General features: G+C 39.6%; 1 long non-coding RNA gene across 1 annotated transcript; it reads left to right on the top strand.

The window, feature by feature from the left end:
* Window positions 1-219: 219 nt before the first annotated feature.
* LOC148125060 (uncharacterized) lies at window positions 220-20847 on the top strand. The gene is made up of 2 exons (XR_015744632.1): window positions 220-529; window positions 20650-20847. It is a non-coding gene; the product is annotated as an uncharacterized LOC148125060 (long non-coding RNA).
* The last annotated feature ends 4532 nt before the right edge of the window (window positions 20848-25379 follow it).

Below are 25379 nucleotides of genomic sequence, written 5' to 3'. Positions count from 1 at the left end.
CTCTTCCAGGAGAATCCCTGAGGAGCTTGTAAATATTGATTGCTCTGGAAGAACCGATGCTTGGACATCATTGGGGATTATGTTATTATGGCTAGTCAGGTTGTTCTATAACCTATTTTAATCTTATTGCTACATTAATGCAGTCTAAGCCGCTCAGAGTTGCCTTCATAAATTAAGGCATAAATAAATCTGTTAGTGCCAAATACTAAAGGACAAAGATTACCGTTGTACTAATTCCACTACGAGGAATTCTCTCAAAGGTCTCTTCCAAAGCTGTTATTCTGTTCATTAGACGTCCATTTTGACTAGCTCTCAAACTCATCTCACCACTTTTTGTATCTGAGATCTTAGAAAGGTTTTGCTGGTCTCTTTCATTTCTAGACAGATTTTTTTTCAAGGGTGAGATTTTTCAAAAATCGCCAGCGAACATAACAAGCATGGAGAAGAAATCCAGATTTCAAGGTCTTTTTGTTTGTTTTTTTTAGAAACAGGAGCTGGAGTAGAGAGAGCCAAGAAACCTACAAGCCAGGTAGGATTTCAAATCTGAAGTTGTGCCATCCTAACTTTGCTTCATATCTTTTCCCCGCATCTTTTTCCTTTCCTTACAGGGGCATCAGCTGCCAGAATATTTTCCTTATTGAATTACATATTTTACCCAAAAGCAAATGGTTTACTTTATTGCTTGAAGTTCATACCACATTTTACAAAAAACAAAAAAAAACCACACAAGCAAGGTTTGATTTAATGAGGAATAATAGAGTCTTTTACTTTGGAGGCAGTCCAAGATAGACATTTGACAGTTCAAAAACCCAACTCTGTTCTTTGTAGCAACATAGATTTGCATGTTCATCTGTTCCACATCAAAATGAATAAAGTTATGCAAAATAGATATTGTCCTTCCATACTAGTTTCTGCTGGCTTTTGTCAGACTTTGTGAAATAATCAATGCTTCAAAAGCTTAATTCCTGAATAGAAGGGTGATTACAGCTGAATGTAAATTATAGAATCATAGAATCAAGAATTAAGAGGGGGCACTAAGACCCTGGGGTTATAAAGCTTTTCTCATTGTAAGAATCTAAACTAAAACAGCCAGAACGACCCTTTAGCCTTGGCTTTTGTCAAGGAGACTTCATCTAATTTAAGTAGATTCTGCTACTGATTTGCTCTTATTCTTACTTTTTTTTTCTAAAATTCTATCAGAATTTAACAACCCATTGTTCCACATCCTGCATTCTGAACAAATCTCGACCTTTTATTTATTTTTATTTATATATTTATTTGTCAAGCAGGTATTAGACAACAGGTACAAGTATAAACATAGTTATGAATACATGAAATGGATACAAATAAAAAAGAAACAATAGGACAGGGGCAATAGGCACATTGGTGCGCTTATGCACGCCCCCTACAGACCTCTTAGGAAAGGGGTGAGGTCAATAGTAGACAGTCTAAGGTTAAAGTTTTTGGGGTTTGGGGAAGAAACCACAGAGTCAGGTAGAGTATTCCAGACATTGACCACTCTGTTGCTGGAGTCGTATTTCCTGCAATCAAGTTTGGTGCGGTTAACCTTGAGTTTGTATCTATTGTGTGCTCTTGTATCGTTGTATTGTTGTGATATCCATTTATGCATTTCAAAACTATCCATTTTCACTCCCAAATCTTCTCAAAGTGAACTAAATCCTGTTCCTCCCGTCTCTTTTCATAGGACTTAGCTTCTAGTCCCCTGATGATCTTCCTTGTCCTTCTCTGAACCCCTCCTGGTTTCCTTTCGTAAAGTTTGGTGTCCAGAATTGTGCTCAATATCTGAGACAGAGGAAAGTACACTCTTGCTATCCCGTTTTGAAACACTGCAAGGTGACGATCAGCCATTGTCATAGTTAAAGAGGAGGAACTCGTCTCTGCTGGTGACACTTCTCCATTCAATTGCTGCCATTTATGCCTTTTTTTGTAAGAACTTTGAGATCTGTGCCGAGCTGTGAAATAAAAATGAAGGTTATCAGCTGTCTGATGACATACTACACCTGTCACAGTCTTTGTGGGGACATGACCAGTGAAATGACCTGGGCTACACTTTTTCACTGGGGATGCAGTGGTTCAGTGGCTAAGACACTGAGCTTGTCAATTAGAAAGGTCAGCAGGCCGGTGGTTCGAATCCCTAGCACTGCATGATGGAGTGAGCTCCCATTACTTGTCCCAGCTTCTGCCAACCTAGCAGTTTGAAAGCATGTAAAAATGCAAGTAGAAAAATAGGAACCCTTTTGGTGGGAAGGGAACAGCTCTCTGTGTCTTCAAAGGTGTTGAATCATGCCGGCCACATGACCACGGAGACGTCATCGGACAGCACTGGCTCTTTGGCTTTGTAATGGAGATGAGCACCACCCTCTAGAGCCCGAAACAACTAGCATGTATGTGCGAGGGGAACCTTTACCTTTACCTTTTTACACTCTTTAAATTTGTTTTGATTTTGTTCCTTTCTTATCTACTCAACATCAAAACCTTCCTATAGCTCCATTCTCTTGAAGATTCTCTGGCTGCATTTGCACCACCCATTTAGGATTAAGATATTTGAGTTTCAAACAGACATGGAGCCCTAAAGTAAACAAAGAGTTGTATAACATCAGCCAAATTTTGTCTGGTCAAGGCCATCAGGCGAGGAACCAGGAAACTGATAAGTTCTAGTCCCACCTTAGGCATAAAAGCCAGCAGGGTGACAAGTCAAAATGAAAATCTTGAGTCCTTGACAGAGAGGATCCCCAGAAAATAGGAGCAGAAACTGCAATTTAGTCAAGGGGGAATTACCTTAGTGAAGATTAAAATTGAATTGTGCTTAGTTATGCCACAGGAGTGTCTTACCAATGATGCTAAATCATTAACAATGAGATTATGAAATGCCATCAGTGATTGCTGACAGAGGCTCAAGATGCTGAGAATATATTAAACTTTGATGGCTTTATATTTGCATTATCCCAATGTAGGGCAGCATGTCTCCAGCAGTGATTATTCTCCAGAGAAATTTGCTGTTCTTCTTCTTCCACCAACATACTATTATGATGGGTGGTTACACAGTCAGCCAGATGTCTATACTGGATTTGGCCGATGGTTTTTAAGGGGTGCTCCAGATGTTTGGGGATTGCGCCCAAGGCACCCATTGCTATTGGTACTCTCTTTGCTTGTTTTTGGCCACAGTTATTCTATTTCTATTTATTATGACTGGTTGAACAGTCAGCCAGATGTTTACACTGGGTTTGGCATTTTTATCTACTTTTCCTGCCCTATCCAAGGATGTGGGATGGGTAGATGGTATTGTTTGATGGTGCCATCAGAGAATGTAAGCTGTTCTGAGTAAAGCTGCCTTTTGCAATTGACCGGTGGCGAATTTGTCAATGCCAGCGGTTTTCAAGTGGTGCTCCAGGTGTTTGGGGATTACACCCAAGGCACCTATTACTATTGGCACTCTCTTTGTTTTCTTTGGCCAGAGTCATTCTATTTCTATTTATTATGGCTGGTTGCACAGTCAGCCAGATGTTTACACTGGGTTTGGCACTTTTATCCACTTGAGTCTTTTCCAAGGACATGTATGTATGTATGTATGCATGTATATTATTTACCTAGTACTATGCAGAACCTGCTGGGTTTTACAACAATCTTACATTTTGGAATCTACCTTTGTGGTGCTAAATCTAAGACAAAAGTTTAAAATCTAAGTGACATTGGGATAAATGTTTTTTTGCTGATAAATACTTTGAAGAATTGTCTTAATAGAAAGAAAGAAAGAAAGAAAGAAAGAAAGAAAGAAAGAAAGAAAGAAAGAAAGAAAGAAAGAAAGAAAGAAAGAAAGAAAGAAAGAAAGAAAGAAAGAAAGAAAGAAAGAAAGAAAGAAAGAAAGAAAGACGGGCTATTTTGGCCACATCAAGGAGTTACTAATAACTTTAAATTTCTTCTTGACTGAAGGATGATGAAATGGGAATGAAAAAGTGGAGAAGGCTTGCAAAGGAGTCTCGCTTGCAAAGCAGGGAGAAAAATATGAAAACAACTTCCATATTCATGTATTTTGCATTCACTTATCTTTGGTGATTGATGTGGTGATTACCCCTGCCGAGTTGACATCATCTGTCATGACATCATCTCTTTTACAAAGCAATCTCTGGTTGGTTGAGTTTTGGAATAAAATCTGGGGTGGAAGGAGAAGGGGGGGATCCCTGCTTATGCCTTCAACATTACGGGAGGGATATAACTTCATGCAAGCTGGATCATCCCAACAGTCAGTGGCATTTCTATGCAAAAGACATTTCCTTCAGCAAATGCTGAGGTGCTCAAAACTACATGAATAATGAATGCTTGTTAGGGTTCCAACTCTCTTTTCAAGCAACTCAGCAGAACGATGCCTGGCTACTGACTAACCTATCTTTGTTCAGTTAAAAAAATATATATGAGGAGTTCCCTTGCCAAGATGCTTTCTCTTTCCATTTGCCCAGCTGCTCTTCCTAATGCTTAAATAACATGACATTGTTCTTTTAAAATTTAAAAAGTGCCTCTGTGTTCATCATTTTTTATAGCCATGGAAAGCCAGGCTTGATTGAGTGATAATGAAAGCCTTTCTTTTTTAAAAAAAATAAAAAATAGGAATGAAAATGCAAAAGAACTGGCTTAAGGCTTGTTCTCTCTCTTCTTTAGTTCCTGGACCTTTTGAAGTTCTAAATTTGCCAGAAGACTCAATAAAAAGTAACAATACTATAGAGCAAACAACCAAGAGTGAAACAGGAAACAACAGCTGAATTGTGGAACCACCAAAAACACTCCTGGAACCCTAATGGGACAAGTCATGTATGCATAAACAGAGAGCAAACCCCACTTTCTTCTCGCACTGTTGATATTACATAGTTGGGTAGTGAAATGTCTGCAAAAAAAAACAAACCCCACCCAGTTCAGAGAGCTCCAAGGACCCCACAAACCATCCATCCAATTGTCCTGCCTGCATTTCTGATGTTGACTGATTTAAAATATATATTTCAGGGCCTCCAGTTATAAAATTCCTCTCCACAACTTCCTATTTGGGGGAAATTAAGGAATGGACAGGAGAAGAGGTGAATAATTCATTAAGAGAAGTAGTCTGTTTTCCTGTATTCCGAGATAATAAGAAGATACTTAAGGTTGAGAGGAAGGAAATTGTCGGTTTTCAAGAGCAGAACCCAATGAACAATGTCAACTTTCAATAATTTCTCCAATGACTTCCTCTTTTTCTACACAACAGAACTTTGCAGGCTGAGTTGAGAGAGAGAGAGTGACTGGCTCAAAGTTACCAAGGCAGCTTTTGTGCCTGAGATAGGACCATAACTCAGAGTCTACAAGTGATTGGCTCCAAAATCACCCAGCAGGCTTTCATGCCTAGGGCAGGACTAGAACTCTCTGTCTCCTGGTTTCTCTCCTGGTTTCTCTCTGTCTCCTGGGCAGGATCTAGAGCAAACTGGCTCTTATGCTAAAGTCCAGCAAAAATGTGCCAACCAGAACGTCAACAGTTAAGATAGAGCTACATTGCCTAAGAGACTACAGGCGTTTTGTAGTATAGAATTGTTGGTGAAATTGGGATTTTCTTGGTCAGGGAACTTAAACATTCAGATAAGATAAACATCCTGAATGTTTTCTTGCTGTTTTCTGGGAAGAAAAGCAGAGAGGGAGGGAGAGAGGGAGGGAGGGAGGGAGGGAGGAAGGAGGAAGGAGGAAAAAGAAAGGAAGGAGGAAAGGAAAGAAAATGGAAGGAAGGAAGGAAAAAGGGAGGGAGGAAAGGAAAGGGAGGGAGGAAAATGGGAGGGAGGAAGGAAGGAGGGAGGGAGGAAGGAAGGAAGGAAGGAAGGAAGGAAGAAAAGAAAAGAAAAGAAAAGAAAAGAAAAGAAAAGAAAAGAAAAGAAAAGAAAAGAAAAGAAAATGGAAGGGAGGAAAATGGGGAAAAGGAAGGAAGAAAAAAATGGAAGGGAGGAAAAATGGAACGAAGGGAGGAAGGAAGGAAAAGAAAAGAAAATGGAAGGGAGGAAAAATGGGAGAAAGGAAGGAAGGAAAAATGGGAGGGAGGGAGGGAGGGAGAAAGGAAGGAAAGAAAGAAAAGAAAATGGAAGGGAGGAAAATGGGAGGGAGGGAAGAAGGAAGGAAAAGAAAAGAAAATGGAGGGAGGAAAAATAAGGAGGGAGGAAGGAAGGAAGGAAATAATAGCAAAGAACATAGTTTCGTGCCCTACCCTTTACCCCTCCTCTCACAATAGCTAGATGAGATATTTACAACGAAGGTATACTTCTAGAAGAGATAATATCAATAAACAGGCCAAGAAAATAGCTGCAGTTATACAATTAATGCTCAGTTTAATGTTAGAAGCATTTTGATTGCCGGTGTTGATTGGTGGAATCTGAATGTGTTCTTTAATTGCTGCAAAATCAATATGAGTTTGCAGAATATAAAGCCTGTCTTGAAATCAATGTCCTGCAGGTCTTAATTGTCCATTTAGACTTTAAGAGTGTGCTCAACCCTCTTGGGGAAACCTTGGCACTGTAGCCAAATCTTTTCTTGAAGGTTCTTGGCAAAGAACAATATAGGCGATGGTGCAATAAACACCCATTTGTGAGCAAAAAAAAAGGGGGGGGGGAGGTGATTTTGCAACATTTTCTTGAGTGTGATTATGCAGGCATTCATTTAAATCCATCATAAGTGATCAAGGGCATTGGGTCAAACATGCTCTCTACTACAAAATAGGAATGTACTGTACATAAAGAAATAAATTGTACCAATCAGAGGACTATTTATAGCTCAGGTTCGAACTGTGAGATTCTTGGTACTCTCTGGGTTTGGGTATTTTCTTGCAGATGTTTCATTACCAAACGAGGTACCATCATCAGTGCTAGGAGGCTGATGATGAACGTTACTTAGTTGGATAATGAAACATCTGCAAGAAAACAACCAAGCTCAGAGAGCACCGCAGAAATAAATGAACAGGATCCTTTAGATAAGACTAGATCTCATCCTAATTATGTGTGCAATTTTCGAAGTCTTTCTTGACCCTGAACTTCTAGTCTTGGCACCTGCATCTGGCACAGCTGGGCAAGAGTTGAGTTCCTCCAACCTTGAGGTCTTAATAAGGCAATTAATGGCATCCATTAAAAATTCTGGCTAGAATGTTAATGAAAACTTCTGAGCAAAGGGGCCACCACAGCCAAGAACATCTTAGTATTGGAAAATACGTGATGGGAAAAAGTTTGGTGTTTAGCAGGGAAACGGCAGACTTAGAGCTGGGTTAATGCCATATGAAAAAAAAAGCTGTATTATTAAAAAAAAATCAATTCTCACTCATTTTAAAGAAAGCAAATTCTCTCCAAAGGAAAGGAGAATATCAGGGAGACATTTTTTGTGGGTGAGTGTGGTCTTGCACTCGCCTAGTGGTGAGCTAACCAAAGCCTGGCTGGTGTATAAATATCCCTTTTCCCACCTCCATGGCTTTCTACCCTTCTACTGAATTCCGTGGGAAGAACACAAAAAGAGAAATCAGTCCATGGGTCTTTTTCAGAGTGGGGAAATGGGAAGCAGGCAAGGATGCTTCAAAGTGATCAAAAAATACATTCCCCCCTCAAACTACCTTCACGCCCCTGTCAGAGTCTGAATCCGAGGAGGAACACAAACAGCCATCAGGGAGCAGGAGAGTGGCTTCTTTGGCTGTGGAGGAAACTGGGTAAAGGTGAAGTCAGGCTGGGCAGAGCAGGGAAGAGGTAGAACAAGGGGTTCAGAGAAAGACCACACTCCCCCTCTTCATCCTAGGGCATGCAGGGAAGATCAGAGAAGAGAGCAACATGGGTTGCATGACTTACGAGAGAGGAAAGGGCCCTGATTCCCTTCACAAGGCATCCCTGGGGATGGAGTTTAAAGGAGAGGCAGTTTGGAGGGGCATTTGTCAGGAACAAAAGTTGAGTTTATGTAATGTTGGCTTGTTGTTATCTGAATTCCAGGCATCCTCCCAACTGGTTTGATTTACTTCTTAGTTACTTCACTCCGGGAACACCTTATCTTGCCCTGCCAGATTTATCACCTTATCTTGCCTTGTTGGATTTATAATTTTAAGTTTTCTGTTGACAACGTTTGGATGGGAATATCTGCAGCCAAAGGCTGTTGCAGGTTCATGGGAGAGTTTTTTTCTCCAGACTGGAAGGTAACTGGAGCATTGGGAGCAAAGTTGAATTAATAAAGGGACCCATACTTATTCTCTGTCTGAGTTACCTTTGTGCCATACCCTGGGTCATCACATTACCATTCTCTACTACTTCTAATCAACAAGCTCAGAAAATACTCAAGTATCTGATATTTAATATTAACAGCAGGGAGGACTGTATTTGCGCAGCACTGGAAAAAAAATGAAGAAGTACCACTAGATGAAGACATAATTAAGAAGATACTGGATTATGCACAAATGGATGGACTTACATTGAAGATTAAACAGAAAGAAGATACAGGATGCTATCAAACATGGAATTTGTCTTATCAATGGTTGGAAACAGGGGGTAAAGATTAGGAAGATAATTTGTATTGTTAAGCAAACAAAATAACCCAGACAATGCAATGTTTATTATGCACTAATTTAATGCAAGAGTCAAAAATTAATAAAACTTTATTTTTTTTAAAAAAAAATGAAAATACTCAAGTATCTTGAGTATGAAACAGAAAAGCAGAAGGACTGTTTGCAAGAGAAGAAAACACTGGAGATTTCTGCAGGGAGAACATTTCCACTCAACCTTAACCATAGGTCAAATTCTGCTGTTTTCCTTTGCTACTTGAAGGACAGTAGAATGGAGGTTGGTGATGTTTGAATAAAAGTATTCTCAGCCCCTTGGAATCTGTTCTCTCTTTAGAAAACCATTGCAGTGAAATTTCCCTTTTTATAAGAGGGCTTGAATGCTTGTTCAGTGACTCATGCTTTTATCTGTCTTTGGTTTGTACTTGGCTTCTTGGATCCCATCCAATTCTTTGAATTGACCAATGTAGGCCATCTGGGACCATTCTTGAAAGCTTGTTTGCATGGACTCTTTTTTTTTCTCTTAACTACAGGTCGGCAAAACCCTACCCTTCCTTTCAGACTTGGAGCTTTGTGTCTTATTTCACCAGCCAATGGCTTGATCAGCTTGATGTAGAGCTGGTAGTTGACATTGTCTCCCTGGCTTCAGATCAGTTGCTGACTAAGCCACCCCAGAGAACTTCAGTCCAAATAGAAGAACCTATCAAAAGTCCTGTGGGATCAGAATAAGGCCTGTCTTGGTTCAATGTCTTATTTCTCACGATGGCCACGCTTCTGAGTGTTTTCAAACAGGAGGTAGGAACATACAATCATAGAGTCATAGGGCTGGAATGGACCTTGGAGGTCTTCTAGTCCAATCTCTTGCCTAGGACTGGAGACTTTATTGCATTCTGGATAAATAGCTGTCCAATATTTAATCAGTAATCAATACTGCCCCTTCACCATTGTTCTCCTACAAGAGCTACTTACAGGAATGTTGGGCTTGATGGAAGGTAACTCAACTCCTCAGGATTAATAGCTCTTCAGAGACCTGTCTTCCATGAATGTATCTAATCCCTTTTAAGTTCATGCTAGTTAGTGGACATCACCATGCCTTGTAAGGGATATCATAGGTTAATTCTGTTTTATTCATTTTCTTAATCTGTTCTACATCTCAGCTTGTTTAATGAAAAGGGAAGAAGTGGGAGAGACAGAGACAGAGAGACATACACAGAGAGAGGCACAGAGACGGAGAGAGACAGAGAGAGAGAGAGAGACAGAAACAGAGTGACAGAGACAGACAGACAGACAAACTGACTGACTGACAGAGACACACAGAGAAAGAAAGAGAGACAGAGAGAGAAGAGAGAGATAGAAGAGAGACAGAGAGGGAAAAGAGAGAGAGAGAGAGAGGAAAAAAAGGGAGGAGAGAGAGACCTTGGTTGTGTTCTCCCATGGTGGCCCTTTTTTTGTCAAGCTAAGGTCTCTCAAATTTCTTAGCAAGACTGAAATATAAATGTGTTTACCCCAAATATCCTGAATATGGCACACTCCAGATGAGTTACAACCGCATCACTCTCCACAGTTACTCTTTCACTGGCCTACAGCTCTTCACATGCTGTTGGAAAGTGGCCTCTTTAAAAAGTGTGCTCTGAGGCAATCCTGGGAAACAAATCTAAGAATCTTTGATGGAATTACAGAGATGATGCTGTTTAGACACACACATCTTTCATTCATAGGGCTTTCTAGGGTTCTTTTGAGAGCCAGCCCTTCAAGTAAAATATCATATCAAACAATTCATAGCATTTATTACTCCAGGGACAGCAGAGGTGTTGCATTTTCTCATAAAACAATAATGCAAATGAATATATAACAACAAAGGCAATAGATTCTCTTTGGAGGGAAATGAAATCTACACCTTTCATCTCTGATTGAGGCAGTTAATAAAGAATTTATTCCTTTTTTAAAAAAAAAAATCTCCTCCTTCCCTCTCTTGGCTGTATTTGGTCCTGTTGGACAGGAGTCCCCAACCACGGATCTGTGGACTGGCACTGGGTCACAGCAGGCCGGAAACTGGACCGCACAAACAAGTGAAGCCCCATTTGCAGGATGCAGGCAGCATGCAAAACCACACTGTCAGCTTTGGAAGCCATATTAGTGCCAGAAGCTTCCGCGCTGCCACATTCCTGTGCCTGGGAAATTGGGAGGTTTTTTTTTTTGAAGAGTTAGACATAATAGCATTCTTCTTTACAGTCAAGGTCGTGTTATTATTCCCGCACCTGGATGAGGAGTGCTTAAGGGATGTCTTCCATTGGAATGGATGGTGATTGGAGCACGTGATGGAGTGGTGGGTGCAGGGGATGAATTTGGGGTTTTTTAATTATTGGAGGAAAACCTGGAATTCTCAGGTTCGGGTTTTCCCAGATGTGCCAGTATGGCAACTTTAATAAAATGGAACTTCTGAGAAAGTGCCTGTCTCGGAGTCTTGGTGTTGGAGTTTGTTTTTCTGGATCACTGACACATACCCTCCCTGGTCCACAGAACAACCTCTCTCCATGGAGCTAGTTCTTAGTGCCAGTCCCAGGGGCCACTGCTATTGGATACCCAGTCCTTGGCACACCATTGGTAACCTGCTTTAGGTGTATATTGGGATGGACCATATGCTTAGCAGTTGGAATATGTTGCCATAGATTGTACCAGATGCTATATGGGGATATTTAAAGAATGCTTCCCTAGAGAGAGATTGTCAGTCTATTATAATCAGAGATCAGAAGAGCAACCAGGATGATTAGGGTTTGGAGGCTAAAACATATGACAAACGGTTGCAGGAACTGGGCCTGGCTAGTCTAGTGAAGAGAAGGACCAGGGGAGACATGATAGCAGTCTTCCGATATTTGAGGGGCTGCCACAGAGAGGAGGAAGGGGGTCAAGCTATTTTCTCAGGCACCTGAAGGCCAAGGAATAATGGATGGAAACTGAACAAGGAGAAATTCAACCTGGAAATATGAAGAAATTTTCTGACGGTGAGATCAAATCAACTCATGGAACAGAAGTTGCCTTCAGAAGTTGTGGGAGCTTCATTCCTGGAAGCTTTCAAGGAGAGACTGGACTGCCATCTGTCAAAAATGGTGTAGGGGTCTGCTTGGGCAGGGAGGGGGATGGAGTAGATGACCTACAAGGTCCCTTCCAACTCTGTGAATCTGTAAAGTAAAGAAATCAAATGGAAAGCTCATACTGAAGAAAAAGTGGTAGAAAGAACCTTGCTGGATCTGCCACAATGGCTCAAACTAGACATCTAAGAGAAGATCATAAAAGAGCTTAAAAGCAAAAACTATTCTGTACCCGTCCCTCTGCAGAGAGTGATAATTTAGAGGTATGAACTTCATGGTGCCATAAAAGCTATCATGGCAAATCGCCAGTAATGGATTTCTGTTCTGCCATGAATTTGTTTAAACTAGAGGTATTTTCCATTTCAACTAAGCTCAATCCACTGAGCATCTGTGATTGCACTGGCTGGGGAAATAGATCTGAGGTGTCTCCATTGGAGAGGAACAAGGTGTCTGTTCCTGGATTAACTAGGACCTTTAAGAGAATAACATATCTCTAGCTATCAGGAGACCTTGAACCCTTGAAGTGGATTTCTCAAACATTTGTGGTTTGGGGATCTGGTCAAAGATAACAGAAACATGTAGAAAAGTCCCATACCTCCAAAGGGTCTACAGGTAATGATAGATACGTTGTGGTCCCAATAAATGAGCCAATTCAAGGCACCCTGAAAAATGTACAATTAGAATTCAAATTGTAATTCAATTTAGAATCCTAAATTGTCAGACTCACTCAACTGAGTTGGGTGGCTATAGAAATTGATTGATTGAATGAATGAATCAATCAATCAATCAATCAATGAGTGAATGAATCAATGAATTAAGCAATTAAACAATCAATCAGTTTATGAAAATTCAAAATTGGGCCTTCCTGTTTGTAGATCAGCTATTACATTTGGTAGCATGTGTGTGTGTGTTGTGTGTGTGTGTGTGTGTTTGAGATAAAAAGAACTGCTGTGAGTCCCCTCCCATGTTAGTAGCAGCATAGTAGTTTCTGCTTAAGGTTATCTTATCCGGATGCAAGAACTTTGAAATATAGAGGTCCTCTTGATTTTGTTTTCCCTAGGCCAAATGAATCAGTCTGACGATAAAGAATCATTCTGGTGTTCATTCTAACTCTTGACTCTGGGCTTACATCTTCATAAAACTGAAGACCAGACGTGCCTACTGCCAAGTTACATGCACAAAGATCCTTTCAGAGTGGCATCTGGCCAATTTAGCATGCCATCCTGGGCATTTTAATTATCTTCTTTCCTGACCATTTCTCTTTGAAGTTAGCACGGAATTTGCCCCCTTCTTCAGTTTAGAGAAATCTGCTGATCAAATGACACTTTTGCCTTCCCAAATGGGTTCCACAGTGTGAATGACACTTAACGCTGGTTCGTCTGAATACATGGTAGCCATGGCAACCACCCATTTATGAAGCCTGGAGGTTGAGACACACAGGTGTAGATAGAGAATCTGATTTCATTCCTGCTTCGATTTTATTTTTTTACATCTCTCTCTCTCCCCCATCACCCCTGCAAATTGAAGGCCAGACTAAAAGTTGAATCTGAATGACAGGTTCATTTTGCCATACCCTGTAGTGCCATGTTGCCGAGTGGTTAATTAACAAGCATGCCCTGAATTCACAAATATCTGCAATGGATTTGAGCTCTACTCAGAGATCAAGGAAGGGAAAGGAAGCTGATTGAATGGCGAAACCGAGACCTGTGGTTTTGCACTATTTATTCCCTTTAAAGCACTGGTGCTCAGAAATGATATTCAGCACGTTCTGACCAGTTCTGGAGAACCGATAGTGGAAATTTTGAGTAGTTTGGAGAAACGGCAAATGCCACCTCTGGTTGGCCTGGCCCCCATCTATTCTCCACCTCCCAAGTCCCAGCTGATTGGCTGGGTCTTCTTTTGTTGCCCTGCACAGGAGAACAGAGCTGGAAAGCAGGTTAGTGGGGTGGGGAGGGAATGGGGATTTTGCAGTATCCTTCCCCTCCATGCCCACCAAGCCACGCCATGCCCACCAAGCCACGCCAACAGAATTGGTACTAGAAACATTTGAATCCCACCACTGCTGATGCTGGGTTGTCTGGAGGCACCTGAGAAAGAAGAAACACTGCTAAATGAAAGAGAGGCATCTCTCGAGGAAGAAGTCCACTCTGCCATCTCATTCATTTGAATTGTAACTTTGGATGGGTGACCAGGAACCCAGAAAGAAAACACAGGATGTGATTCTGGCATGATCAGGCACAAAGGATCAGGACCATAAGTTAAGGTGCTATTCAGAAATATACATATATATATATATATATATATATATATATATATGGATCTTTGTTATATGGTTTTCTCCCGCGTAAGATTCAAGTATCTAGGCAACGTTTCGATGAAGTCTCATTCATCATCTTCAGGCTTCTGTCTCCGGCTCTGTGCTTCTTAGAGTGATGTGAGATTGCAGCTGCTTCTTCCTTTTAACTGCTAGTGGGGGTGGGACTTGATTGGGTGGGGGCTTGGCTGTGTTCTGATTGGGTGGGGTGTGTTCTCATTGGTAGGGGGTTTGGCTGTGTTCTGATTGGTTGGGGGGTTGGCCGTGTTCTGATTGGTTGGAGGCGTGTTCTGTTCAGGTGGGGGCTTGGTTGTGCTCAGGTTAGTCTTAGTTGCTGGGGGATTTGAGTTGGTGAGCTCACCCCCACCCAATCAGAACACAGCCAAGCCCCCCCAATCAAGTCCCACCCCACTAGCAGTTAAAAGGAAGAAGCAGCTGCAATCTCACATCACTCTGAGAAGCACAGAGCCGGAGACAGAAGCCTGAAGATGATGAATGAGACTTCATCGAAACGTTGCCTAGATACTTCGAATCTTACGCGGGAGAAAACCCGAACAACCAAAGATCCACATACAAATACCCGCGAGAACCTCAGAAAACATATATATATAGTGTTGCTTATGTCTACACACAAGAATCCAGACAACTAAAGTTCAAATTTGAATCAGCGCCAGATAAGGGTCAACACAATGCAAAGAGGGATGGACTTGAGCCACTCGTGGCAAGTTAACAATTCTAAGCTGATGACACATTTTACGCCACCTCCCCCAGCTCAGTTTGCTCTTCTCTCTTCATAAGTTAACTCTCTTCTTCAGAACAAAGGGGACAGTTCTGTATGATTGTTCCCAATTAGCACATCCTCTTTTATGATTCGAACATATTGGATGAGCTCAAGCATTTGCCCAGTGGGCAGAAGTGCCTACGGCTTGCACAAGTCCTCTGAGAGATAGAAAAGAGCATGGAAGGAAGGTTCATGTGTTTGCAGAGACCCTATGTGTCTCCACCTTGCCTAACAATTCAGCTTAATTGCTTCCAATTATAAGGCAGAAAGATGCAAAATGTTAATTGAAAGTTTTGAGGTGTGTTGGGTAGAATTTGTGCACTCGTCTGGTTAATAGGGAAAGCACTGCATTTTCTAGACCATTGATTTACCATCATTAAGGAACCAAAAACAGCGTTCCAATAAACCAGGGACCAGGAATATATTTCTCCTCATATATTGCCTCTGCAGTCTGCCCGCAATCGCCTTTAGCGATGGAAGTTTAAAATGGAATTGCTTTCCATTTTTTATTATCTTTATCCCTCGCTTGGTCTTTGACCCCTTGTGTGACACCAGTTCAGGGAAGGGCTAGAGATTTTGTCTCCCAGTTCCCCATTCAAATTAAATCAGTGGCTTTAATCCTTTGTAGAGGGAGGGAAAAGAGTAGGAGGAAGAAGAAGAAGGGAGGAGGAAGAGAGGAAGGGAGGAGAGAAAAGGGAGGAGGAGAAGGAGGAAGAAGAAGAAGGGAGGAGGAAGAAGGGAGGAGGAAGAACTGAGGAGGAAGAGAGGAAGGGAGGAGAGAAAAGGGAGGAGGAGAAGGAAGAAGAAAGGAGGAGGGAGGAAGAAGGAAAGAGGAGGAGGACGAAGAAGAAGAAGGGAGGAGGAAGAAGGGAGGAGGAAGAGAAGAAGGGAGGAGGGAAAAGGGAGGAGGAGAAGGGAGAAGGAAGGAAGGAGGAGGAAGAAGAAAGGATGAGGACAAAGGAGAAGAAGAAGGAAGGAGGAAGGAGGAAGAAAAGGGAGGAGGAGGAGGAGAGCGCCCCCTGACAGTTTGTTCTGTCTAAGCCATATCAGGACAAGCCCAGCTCTGATTAATGGCGTAGAGAGCATCTGTACTAATGATTGCAAAATCCCTTCCAGGGGAGAGCAGGCAAGAATTTAAGCATCTGCACTCATCTAAGGCCCTGTCACAAAATCCAATGACAATCTACTCTTGGAGTCCTGTAGCTATAAAACAACCCTCTCCTGCTTGACAGCTACTTCCTTGTGATGAGTGCATTTGGTTACTGTCACAGTTTCAACCCAGCGCAAAGGTTGAGACAGGGTGCCAAATGGGTGGATTTAGGAGCTCAAAAGAGTAGATCGCACGACATTTTTAGATGGATGATTGGAATTTGTATGATTGATGGACCTTTTATTCCAGAGAAAAGCCTTAATGCTAGATGATCAATTCCCCACATAGCTCAATTTTATTCAGTGGCCTTCAATGAGCTACAATATTTTAAACTTACTTTAATATTAGCCTCCCTTCCATCTTAGGAGGCATAGAAAGGTTTTAGATCTGGCTTAATAATAAATCTCAGCCATCGTAACTAAGAAGACCACTGGTGAAGGCTGAGCTCTAGCTCACATACGTCTAAAAGAGCAGAATTTCTCTGTGTCAACCTACCCTTAGAAATAAAGATTATAACTCTGCGAGTAAGGTTCTGCTTCTTACATGTTTGGAGACTCTAGAGGAAAGAAGGACTGGGGTGCCCTGATAGCAATATTCCAGTGTCTGAGAGACTGCCTCACAAAGAAGAGGGAGTCAAGCTATTCTCCAAAGCACCTGAAGGCAGGACAAGAAGCAACGGATGGAAACTAATAAAGGAGAGAAGCAACCTAGAACTAAGGAAGCATTTCCTGACAGTGAGAACAATTAATCAGTTGAATGACTTGCTTCCAATTCAAAAGTTGTAAATGCTCCAACACTGGAAGTTTTTAAGAAGATGTTGGACAATCATTTATCTGAAATGGTATAGGGTTTCCTGTCTGAGCAAGGGGTGGGACTAGAAGACCTTCAAGGTCCCTTCCAACACTTCTATTCATATTCTATATTCTATATTATTTTATATTCTATATTCTACAGTCTACGTTCTACGTTCCATATTCCATATTCTATGTTCCATATTCCATATTCTATGATCCACTTTTCATATTCCATATTCTATGTGCTACAGTCTACAGTCTATATTCCATATGCTATATTCTATAGTCTACAGTCTACTGTCTATATTCTATGTTCCATATTCTATATTCTACAGTCTACTGTCTATATTCTATATTCTACAGTATATTCCATATTCTATATTCTACAGTCTACTGTCTATATTCTATATTCCATATTCTATATTCTACAGTCTACTATATTCTATATTCCATATTCTATATTCTACAGTCTACTGTCTATATTCTATATTCTACAGTATATTCCATATTCTATATTCTACAGTCTACTGTCTATATTCTATATTCCATATTCTATATTCTACAGTCTACTGTCTATATTCTATATTCTACAGTATATTCCATATTCTATATTCTACAGTCTACTGTCTATATTCTATGTTCCATATTCTATATTCTACAGTCTACTGTCTATATTCTATATTCCATATTCTATATTCTACAGTCTACTATATTCTATATTCCATATTCTATATTCTACAGTCTACTGTCTATATTCTATATTCTACTGTATATTCCATATTCTATATTCTACAGTCTACTGTCTATATTCTATATTCCATATTCTATATTCTACAGTCTACTGTCTATATTCTATATTCTACAGTATATTCCATATTCTATATTCTACAGTCTACTGTCTATATTCTATATTCCATATTCTATATTCTACAGTCTACTATATTCTATATTCCATATTCTATATTCTACAGTCTACTGTCTATATTCTATATTCCATATTCTATATTCTACAGTCTACTATATTCTATATTCCATATTCTATATTCTACAGTCTACTGTCTATATTCTATATTCTACTGTATATTCCATATTCTATATTCTACAGTCTACTGTCTATATTCTATATTCCATATTCTATATTCTACAGTCTACTGTCTATATTCTATATTCTACAGTATATTCCATATTCTATATTCTACAGTCTACTGTCTATATTCTATGTTCCATATTCTATATTCTACAGTCTACTGTCTATATTCTATATTCCATATTCTATATTCTACAGTCTACTGTCTATATTCTATATTCCATATTCTATATTCTACAGTCTACTGTCTATATTCTATATTCCATATTCTATATTCTACAGTCTACTGTCTATATTCTATATTCCATATTCTATATTCTACAGTCTACTGTCTATATTCTATATTCTACAGTATATTCCATATTCTATATTCTACAGTCTACTGTCTATATTCTATATTCCATATTCTATATTCTACAGTCTACTGTCTATATTCTATATTCTACAGTATATTCCATATTCTATATTCTACAGTCTACTGTCTATATTCTATGTTCCATATTCTATATTCTACAGTCTACTGTCTATATTCTATATTCCATATTCTATATTCTACAGTCTACTGTCTATATTCTATATTCTACAGTATATTCCATATTCTATATTCTACAGTCTACTGTCTATATTCTATATTCCATATTCTATATTCTACAGTCTACTGTCTATATTCTATATTCTACAGTATATTCCATATTCTATATTCTACAGTCTACTGTCTATATTCTATATTCCATATTCTATATTCTACAGTCTACTGTCTATATTCTATATTCTACAGTATATTCCATATTCTATATTCTACAGTCTACTGTCTATATTCTATATTCCATATTCTATATTCTACAGTCTACTGTCTATATTCTATATTCTACAGTATATTCCATATTCTATATTCTACAGTCTACTGTCTATATTCTATGTTCCATATTCTATATTCTACAGTCTACTGTCTATATTCTATATTCCATATTCTATATTCTACAGTCTACTGTCTATATTCTATATTCTACAGTATATTCCATATTCTATATTCTACAGTCTACTGTCTATATTCTATATTCCATATTCTATATTCTACAGTCTACTGTCTATATTCTATATTCTACAGTATATTCCATATTCTATATTCTACAGTCTACTGTCTATATTCTATGTTCCATATTCTATATTCTACAGTCTACTGTCTATATTCTATATTCCATATTCTATATTCTACAGTCTACTGTCTATATTCTATATTCTACAGTATATTCCATATTCTATATTCTACAGTCTACTGTCTATATTCTATATTCCATATTCTATATTCTACAGTCTACTGTCTATATTCTATATTCTACTGTATATTCCATATTCTATATTCTACAGTCTACTGTCTATATTCTATATTCCATATTCTATATTCTACAGTCTACTGTCTATATTCTATATTCTACAGTATATTCCATATTCTATATTCTACAGTCTACTGTCTATATTCTATGTTCCATATTCTATATTCTACAGTCTACTGTCTATATTCTATGTTCCATATTCTATGAAAGTCATGAGCCAAGAAACTGGAGGAACAGTATTTTTTTTTTCACACACTAATAGACTTCACTTTACAATTGTTTGTTTAGTGACTATTTAAAACTACAGCGCTAAGAACAGTGACTCACAACTAGTCCTGACCTGATCAAAATTTGGGCGCTTCACCATGGACCTGTATTTATGACAGTTCCAGTGTCCTCGGCTTATGTGATCCTCATTTATTACCTCAACTGGCTTCTGGCAAACAGTCAATGAAGGAAGCCGGTCTTGTTTCATAACTATGTTATTCACTTAAGAACTGCAATGATTCACTTAAGAACGGTGGCCCAAATCGGGTACGACTTCCTTAACAACGGCCTTGCCTAGCCAAGGAAATTCTGATCCCAATTGTAGTTGTTAGCCAAGGACTACCTATAACCTGTTATTGATGTGTTATTATAACTGTCCTGTTCTATATTTCATTGCCTCAGGAGGCCAGGTTGAAAATAAAGGTAGTTTCAAATACTAAAAAGAACAAGAGATGATGGTTAGATATAGAACACTTCTTGATATGGTAACTGCTTTATTAGGATTAGAAAATAGAGGTAGAAAGTAGAAATTGGGAAAATAGTATTATGCATACTGAGATATAATAGAATACATTATAATTACTATGTATACGTAAATGTTAGAAGTTGAAAGATTATTTATATGCACATCTAAAAAGTATGTTGTTATTGTTATTAGTATTCTGTATAATATACATTATATACATTGACCCAGACAATTCATTGTTCACCAAGCACTGGATGTTAAAGAAAAAAAAACTATAAATAAAATTACAAAAAGAAAAGAAAGGTGGTTATGCAAGGGTTACTACCATTCCTTTTGATGGCAGATTCCCCAGTGAATTCAAAAACTGTAGGCTAGAGTAAGGAGTCGAATCAAAAAGACAAAACAATACAAAATAACTATCTCTGGAAGAAGTGAGTGGCAAACCACTTCGATATTGTCACCAAGAAAACTGTTCAGGAACATTCATGAAGTCATTTGTCAAGCTCAACACAACTACCCTATTTACTTCTTCCCTCTTTCCCTGCCAGGAATTAAGGGTAGTTCGCAACTTATGACCACAGTTTGGAATAGAATAAGTCTCCAGTGTTTAAAAATATGTCCAGCAAATGTTGGAAATGTAACCAAAAAAACGGGCACATTTTATCATATGTGGTGGACTTGTGTTAATGAAAAAAAATGGGCAAAGTTACACAGGTGGTTAGAAAAGATGATAGGGAAACATATAGATGAACTGTTCTTATTAGGTATAACACCAGAAAAAACTTGATAAGCAAAGTATATATTTCACATTGTATGTCTTAAGAGCAGCGAGGATTACATTCACACAATATTGGAAAAATGAAGAAACATCGCAAGATGAAGAGATAATTAGGAAGATACTGGATTGTGCAGAAAGGGATAGATTGACTTGAAAATTAAATGAAAGAAGATACAGATTATTATCAAATGTGGAATTTATTTTACCAGTGGTTGGAAATAAAGGGGTGGAGATTAAAAATGTAATCTGTATTGTTAAGCAAATTAAACACCCAGATCTCTCTCTCTCTCTCTCTCTCTCTCTCTCTCTCTCACACACACACACACACACACACACACACACACACACACACACACAATAGAATTCTGGGAGTTGAAGTCAGTTACAGTTTTCAAGGTTGAGATAACACTACTCTATAGTCCCATTTCCATTTAAAAGGGGTTTCACATTTCCCTTTCCTATGCTTGCATTCTGTTTTCCAATATTATTTTTGCAGCGGTAATAACATCCATCTCGCCACCTACCCCACTATTGTGTTGATTTGGATTTTATTACTGTTTTACTTGATTTCATATATTATCTCCAGTGCCTATTAACCAACAAGGCTGTTCATAAATATATTAAATAAACAACAAATCAATAACCCGCCTCCCCACCGTTTTTTGTGGCAGGATAAAACTCCATATTTCTCCCAAGCAATGTACGTTGGTTCTGGTTGTTATTTATAATATGTTTAGGCTTTAATCCTTGTACGCACCTTGAATGTCTGTACTGTGAGATTGGGTGGATATATAAATTGAATACATACATACATCTAAACCTGATTTTAAAACACAGTTACATTTGCCCTATTTTTTAAAAAGTAGTGTTCTATTTTTCCTTAGGAGTGTTATGTTTGATGTGTGTGTGTGTGTGTGTGTGCATGTTTGTGTACATACTTGTGCATGTACATGTATCAAAACTGGGTTTTGATCAGCCAGTACTGTAGCTTACATAGCAGTCAGTTAATCTAATTCCTGTGTGCAAACATTGATCTGGGTTAATGTAATTGTCCCATGTTGAGCCTCTGTGGCACAGTGGTTAGAGTGTAGTACTGCAAGCTACTTCTGCTGACTGCTGGCTGCCTGCAATTTGCAGTTCAAATCTCACCAGGCTCAAGGTTGACTCAGCCTTCCATCCTTCCGAGGTGGGTAAAATGTGGACCCAGATTGTTGGGGGCAAATCAGCTGACTCTGTAAACTGCTTAGAGAGGGCATAAAAGCACTGTGAAGCGGTATATAACGCTATTGCTATTATTGCTATCATGTGCTGTAGGTACCACATTATCATGCCTTGGTAAGACCATGCTTAGAATACTACATCCAGTTTTGGTCACCATATTATACAAAAGATGTTGAGACTCTGGAAAGAGTGCAGAGAAGAGCAACAGAGATGATTAGGGGGCTGGAGGCTAAAACATACAAGGAATGATTGCTGGAATTGGATTTGTCTAGTTTAATGAAAAGAAGGAGTTGGGGTGACATGATAGCAGTGTTCCAATATTTGAGAGGCTGCCACAAAGAAGAGGGGGTCAACCTATTGTCCAAAGCACCAGAAGGTAAGACCATGGATGGTGTTGTGGTTAGCCAGCAGCAGGTGCAGATGGCTGAGGAGAGCGAGGACTCAGATGAGGGGCCAGGACCATTAGGGAGTGGAGTGCTGCATTCAGAGATTGTAGGGGCTGGCAGCAGCAATGAGGAGGTTCCTGAGGAGCCTGTGCCAAGTGCATGTGTGCACAGGATTGCTTGCAGGGAAGAGCAGCTGCAACAGCATGGGCAACTCAGGAGTAAGGCTGCAAGGTAATGGCCTCTCCTTCAAGAAGATAAAAGCCAGCTGTGAAGCAAATGTTCTTTGCAGGAAGCAAAGACGTTTTGAAACTCAGCCTCGTGGACATTACAGTTGGTATTTGAAGACTCTTGTAAACTGTTTCTTATCTGTTGTTTTTTTGGCAGTCTTGCAAAAACCTGGCAAGGCTCTTTCTTGTCGGAGCTAATTAGTTGGAAGCAGCCTTTTATCTGTGAAGAAACAGGATTCACAGATGAAACGTTAAAAGGTTGTGCTGCTGCCTTTGTCTTATGTTTGCTCTCTTGGAACCAGGTTTGGGTCAGAACAGATGGAAACTAACCATGGAGAAAAGCAACCCAGAACTAAGGAAAAAAATTCCTAGCAGTGAGAACAATCAACCAATGGAATGACTTGCCTTCAGAAGTTATGGGTGCTCCAACCCTGGAAGTTTTAAAGAAGCATTTGGACCATCGCTGACAGTCGCTTGAGCAGTGGGGTTGGATTAGAAGACGTCCAAAGTCCCTTCCAACTCCATTTTTCTCTTCTGTGATTCTGTTAAGTGGCCTCCTCAGGCCAACCCAAAATGCCAAACATGATCCCGAACAGTGGAGCCCTGCTTGTGACAGTCAGCCAGCAGATGGGCTGGGATAATACACCAAAGCCCATTTGCTAAACGCCACTTGAAAAATCATAGGCAGCATAATTGACTTTTCTGCAGCTTGGATAATGTAGGTCACTGCTTCAACGTAACAGGAAAATTAATGTATGTCACAATGAAAGGCAGAAGGGAACTAATTGCCCAATAGTAATTGAACAATCATCAGATAACAAGTGTAATAATAAGCATTGCTTTGGTGGATAGGAAAAAATGTGTGTGGGGGGGCGGGGGAGTAGTTATTTAAATGCACTGTGGCACTTGTTGTTTTCAATATAGCCTTTTCATCAATCTGCAATAGACGGGCCGTCTGGAACACTTTGGATGAGTCTCTGCACACATAGCAACTCCCAGCAAGGAGGTGAGTGAGTGGGGAAAAGCTGTGGCCAGGTTAACAGGCTAAAAATCATTGTACAGGTAGTTCTCACCTCACAAGTATTTGTTCAGTGCCTATTCAGACATAGGAGAACATATAAATGACTGGGTAGGGGGTTGACTAGAAGACCTATAAGATCCCTTCCAAGTCTGCTATTCTAGTCTATTCTAATTCTAATTCTATTCATTCTTTCCTAATTTCATTCTATTCTATACTGAGAGCATTTGCACCAAGACAAATTCCTTGTGTGTCCAATCACACTTGGCCAATAAAGAACTCTATTCTATTCTATTTATTCTTTCCTAATTTCATTCTATTCTATTCTATTCTATTCTATTCTATTCTATTCTATTCTATTCTATTCTAATTCTACTCTACTCTACTCTACTCTACTCTACTCTACTCTACTCTACTCTACTCTACTCTACTCTACTCTATTTTCTATTCCATTCCATATTTTCTACTCTATTCTTTCCTTTTTCTATTCTATTCTATTCTATTCTATTCTATTCTATTCTATTCTATTCTATTCTATTCTATTCTATTCTATTCTATGCTATTCTATGCTATGCTATTCTATTCCACTCCATATATCCTATATCCTATATCCTATATTCTGTTCTATTTTCTATTTTAATTCTATTCTCCTCTCCTCTACTCCATAGAATAGAGACTTACAACCAGCCTCCCCACCATCATGGGATCAAAACTGGGGCAACAGGCATATATTTATAATGGTTGCAGCCATCCCAGGGTCATTTGATGGCCATTTCTGACCTTGTGGACAAGCAAAACCAAAGGGGGCAGCCAGATGCACTTAACCATCGTGTGACAACAATGGCAATGATTCGCTTAACAACAATGGCAAAAAAGGTGGGGCATCAAATCAGGCACAGCTCACTTAACCATTTCCTTGCACAGGAACTGAAGTTCTGATCGTACACTGAGGACTCTCCGTGCAGACATGTGCAATTGGTTTGACTCTTGAATCCGTTTGAAGATTCCCATTGATGATACTGTTTGACTTTTCTCATTCAGTTTGAAGTTTCAAACCATAATTGCTTGGGAAAGCAAAGCTTTGTGGACTCTAATAAGAAACCCTGTTGCATCCCCTGGGTCTGATTCCCCCACCAGAAAAAGGCAATGACTAATCACCCTCGTTCAGCCCAACTCACCTCTAAGGAATATTGATGTGAGGATGAAATGGGAGATAGATTTGTACACTGCTCTAAGCGCCCAGGGAAATCCTTATAATGTACTAAGGCTATAACTATAACCTGCAAATCTTGATAAATACTCCCTGGATTGTAGGGCTAAGTAAATTCCTTCCAGCTCAGCCTTGGTTTGGTGATTATGAGTTTTCTCAGCAAATGCTCTGTATAAAAAATATATATATATATATATTTTTGCCCATCAGACTTTTCCCGGCTTACATCCTTGCAAATCTATGCATGCGTGGTGGGCAAGAAGCCATTCTTAAAATCCGTGAGAAAAATGCCTTTTGCACTTTCTACCTGTGAATTGCACTTCATTAGCACTAAAGATGGGATCCAGTTTGGCCTAGTGGTTAAGACACCAGACTAGAAACCGGGAGATTGTAAATTCTAGTCTCTCCTCAAGCATGAAAGCTGGATGGGTAACTTTGAGCTAATCATCAGGAGACTGGGAGTTCCAGTCCCATTTCAAGCACAAAAGCCAGCTGGGTGACTTAGTTCTAGTCCTGCCTTAGGCATGAAAACCAGCTGGATGACCTTGGAACAATCGCCAGGAGATTGGGAGTTCTAGTCCTGCCTTAGATATGAAAGCTGGCTGGGTAACTCTGAGCCAATCACCAGGAGACTTGGAGTTATAGTCTCCCTTTAGGCTCAAAAGCCAGTTAGGTGAGCTAGTTCTAGTCCTGCCTTAGGCATGTAAGCTGGCTG

Source organism: Pseudonaja textilis, chromosome 9 (genome assembly GCF_049901715.1).
Source record: "Pseudonaja textilis isolate UNSWEBS1 chromosome 9, rPseTex1.2, whole genome shotgun sequence".
NCBI classification, from domain to species: Eukaryota; Metazoa; Chordata; class Lepidosauria; order Squamata; family Elapidae; genus Pseudonaja; species Pseudonaja textilis.
Note: the sequence above shows the minus strand (reverse complement) of the source record. Positions and strands in the feature narration are given on the sequence as shown.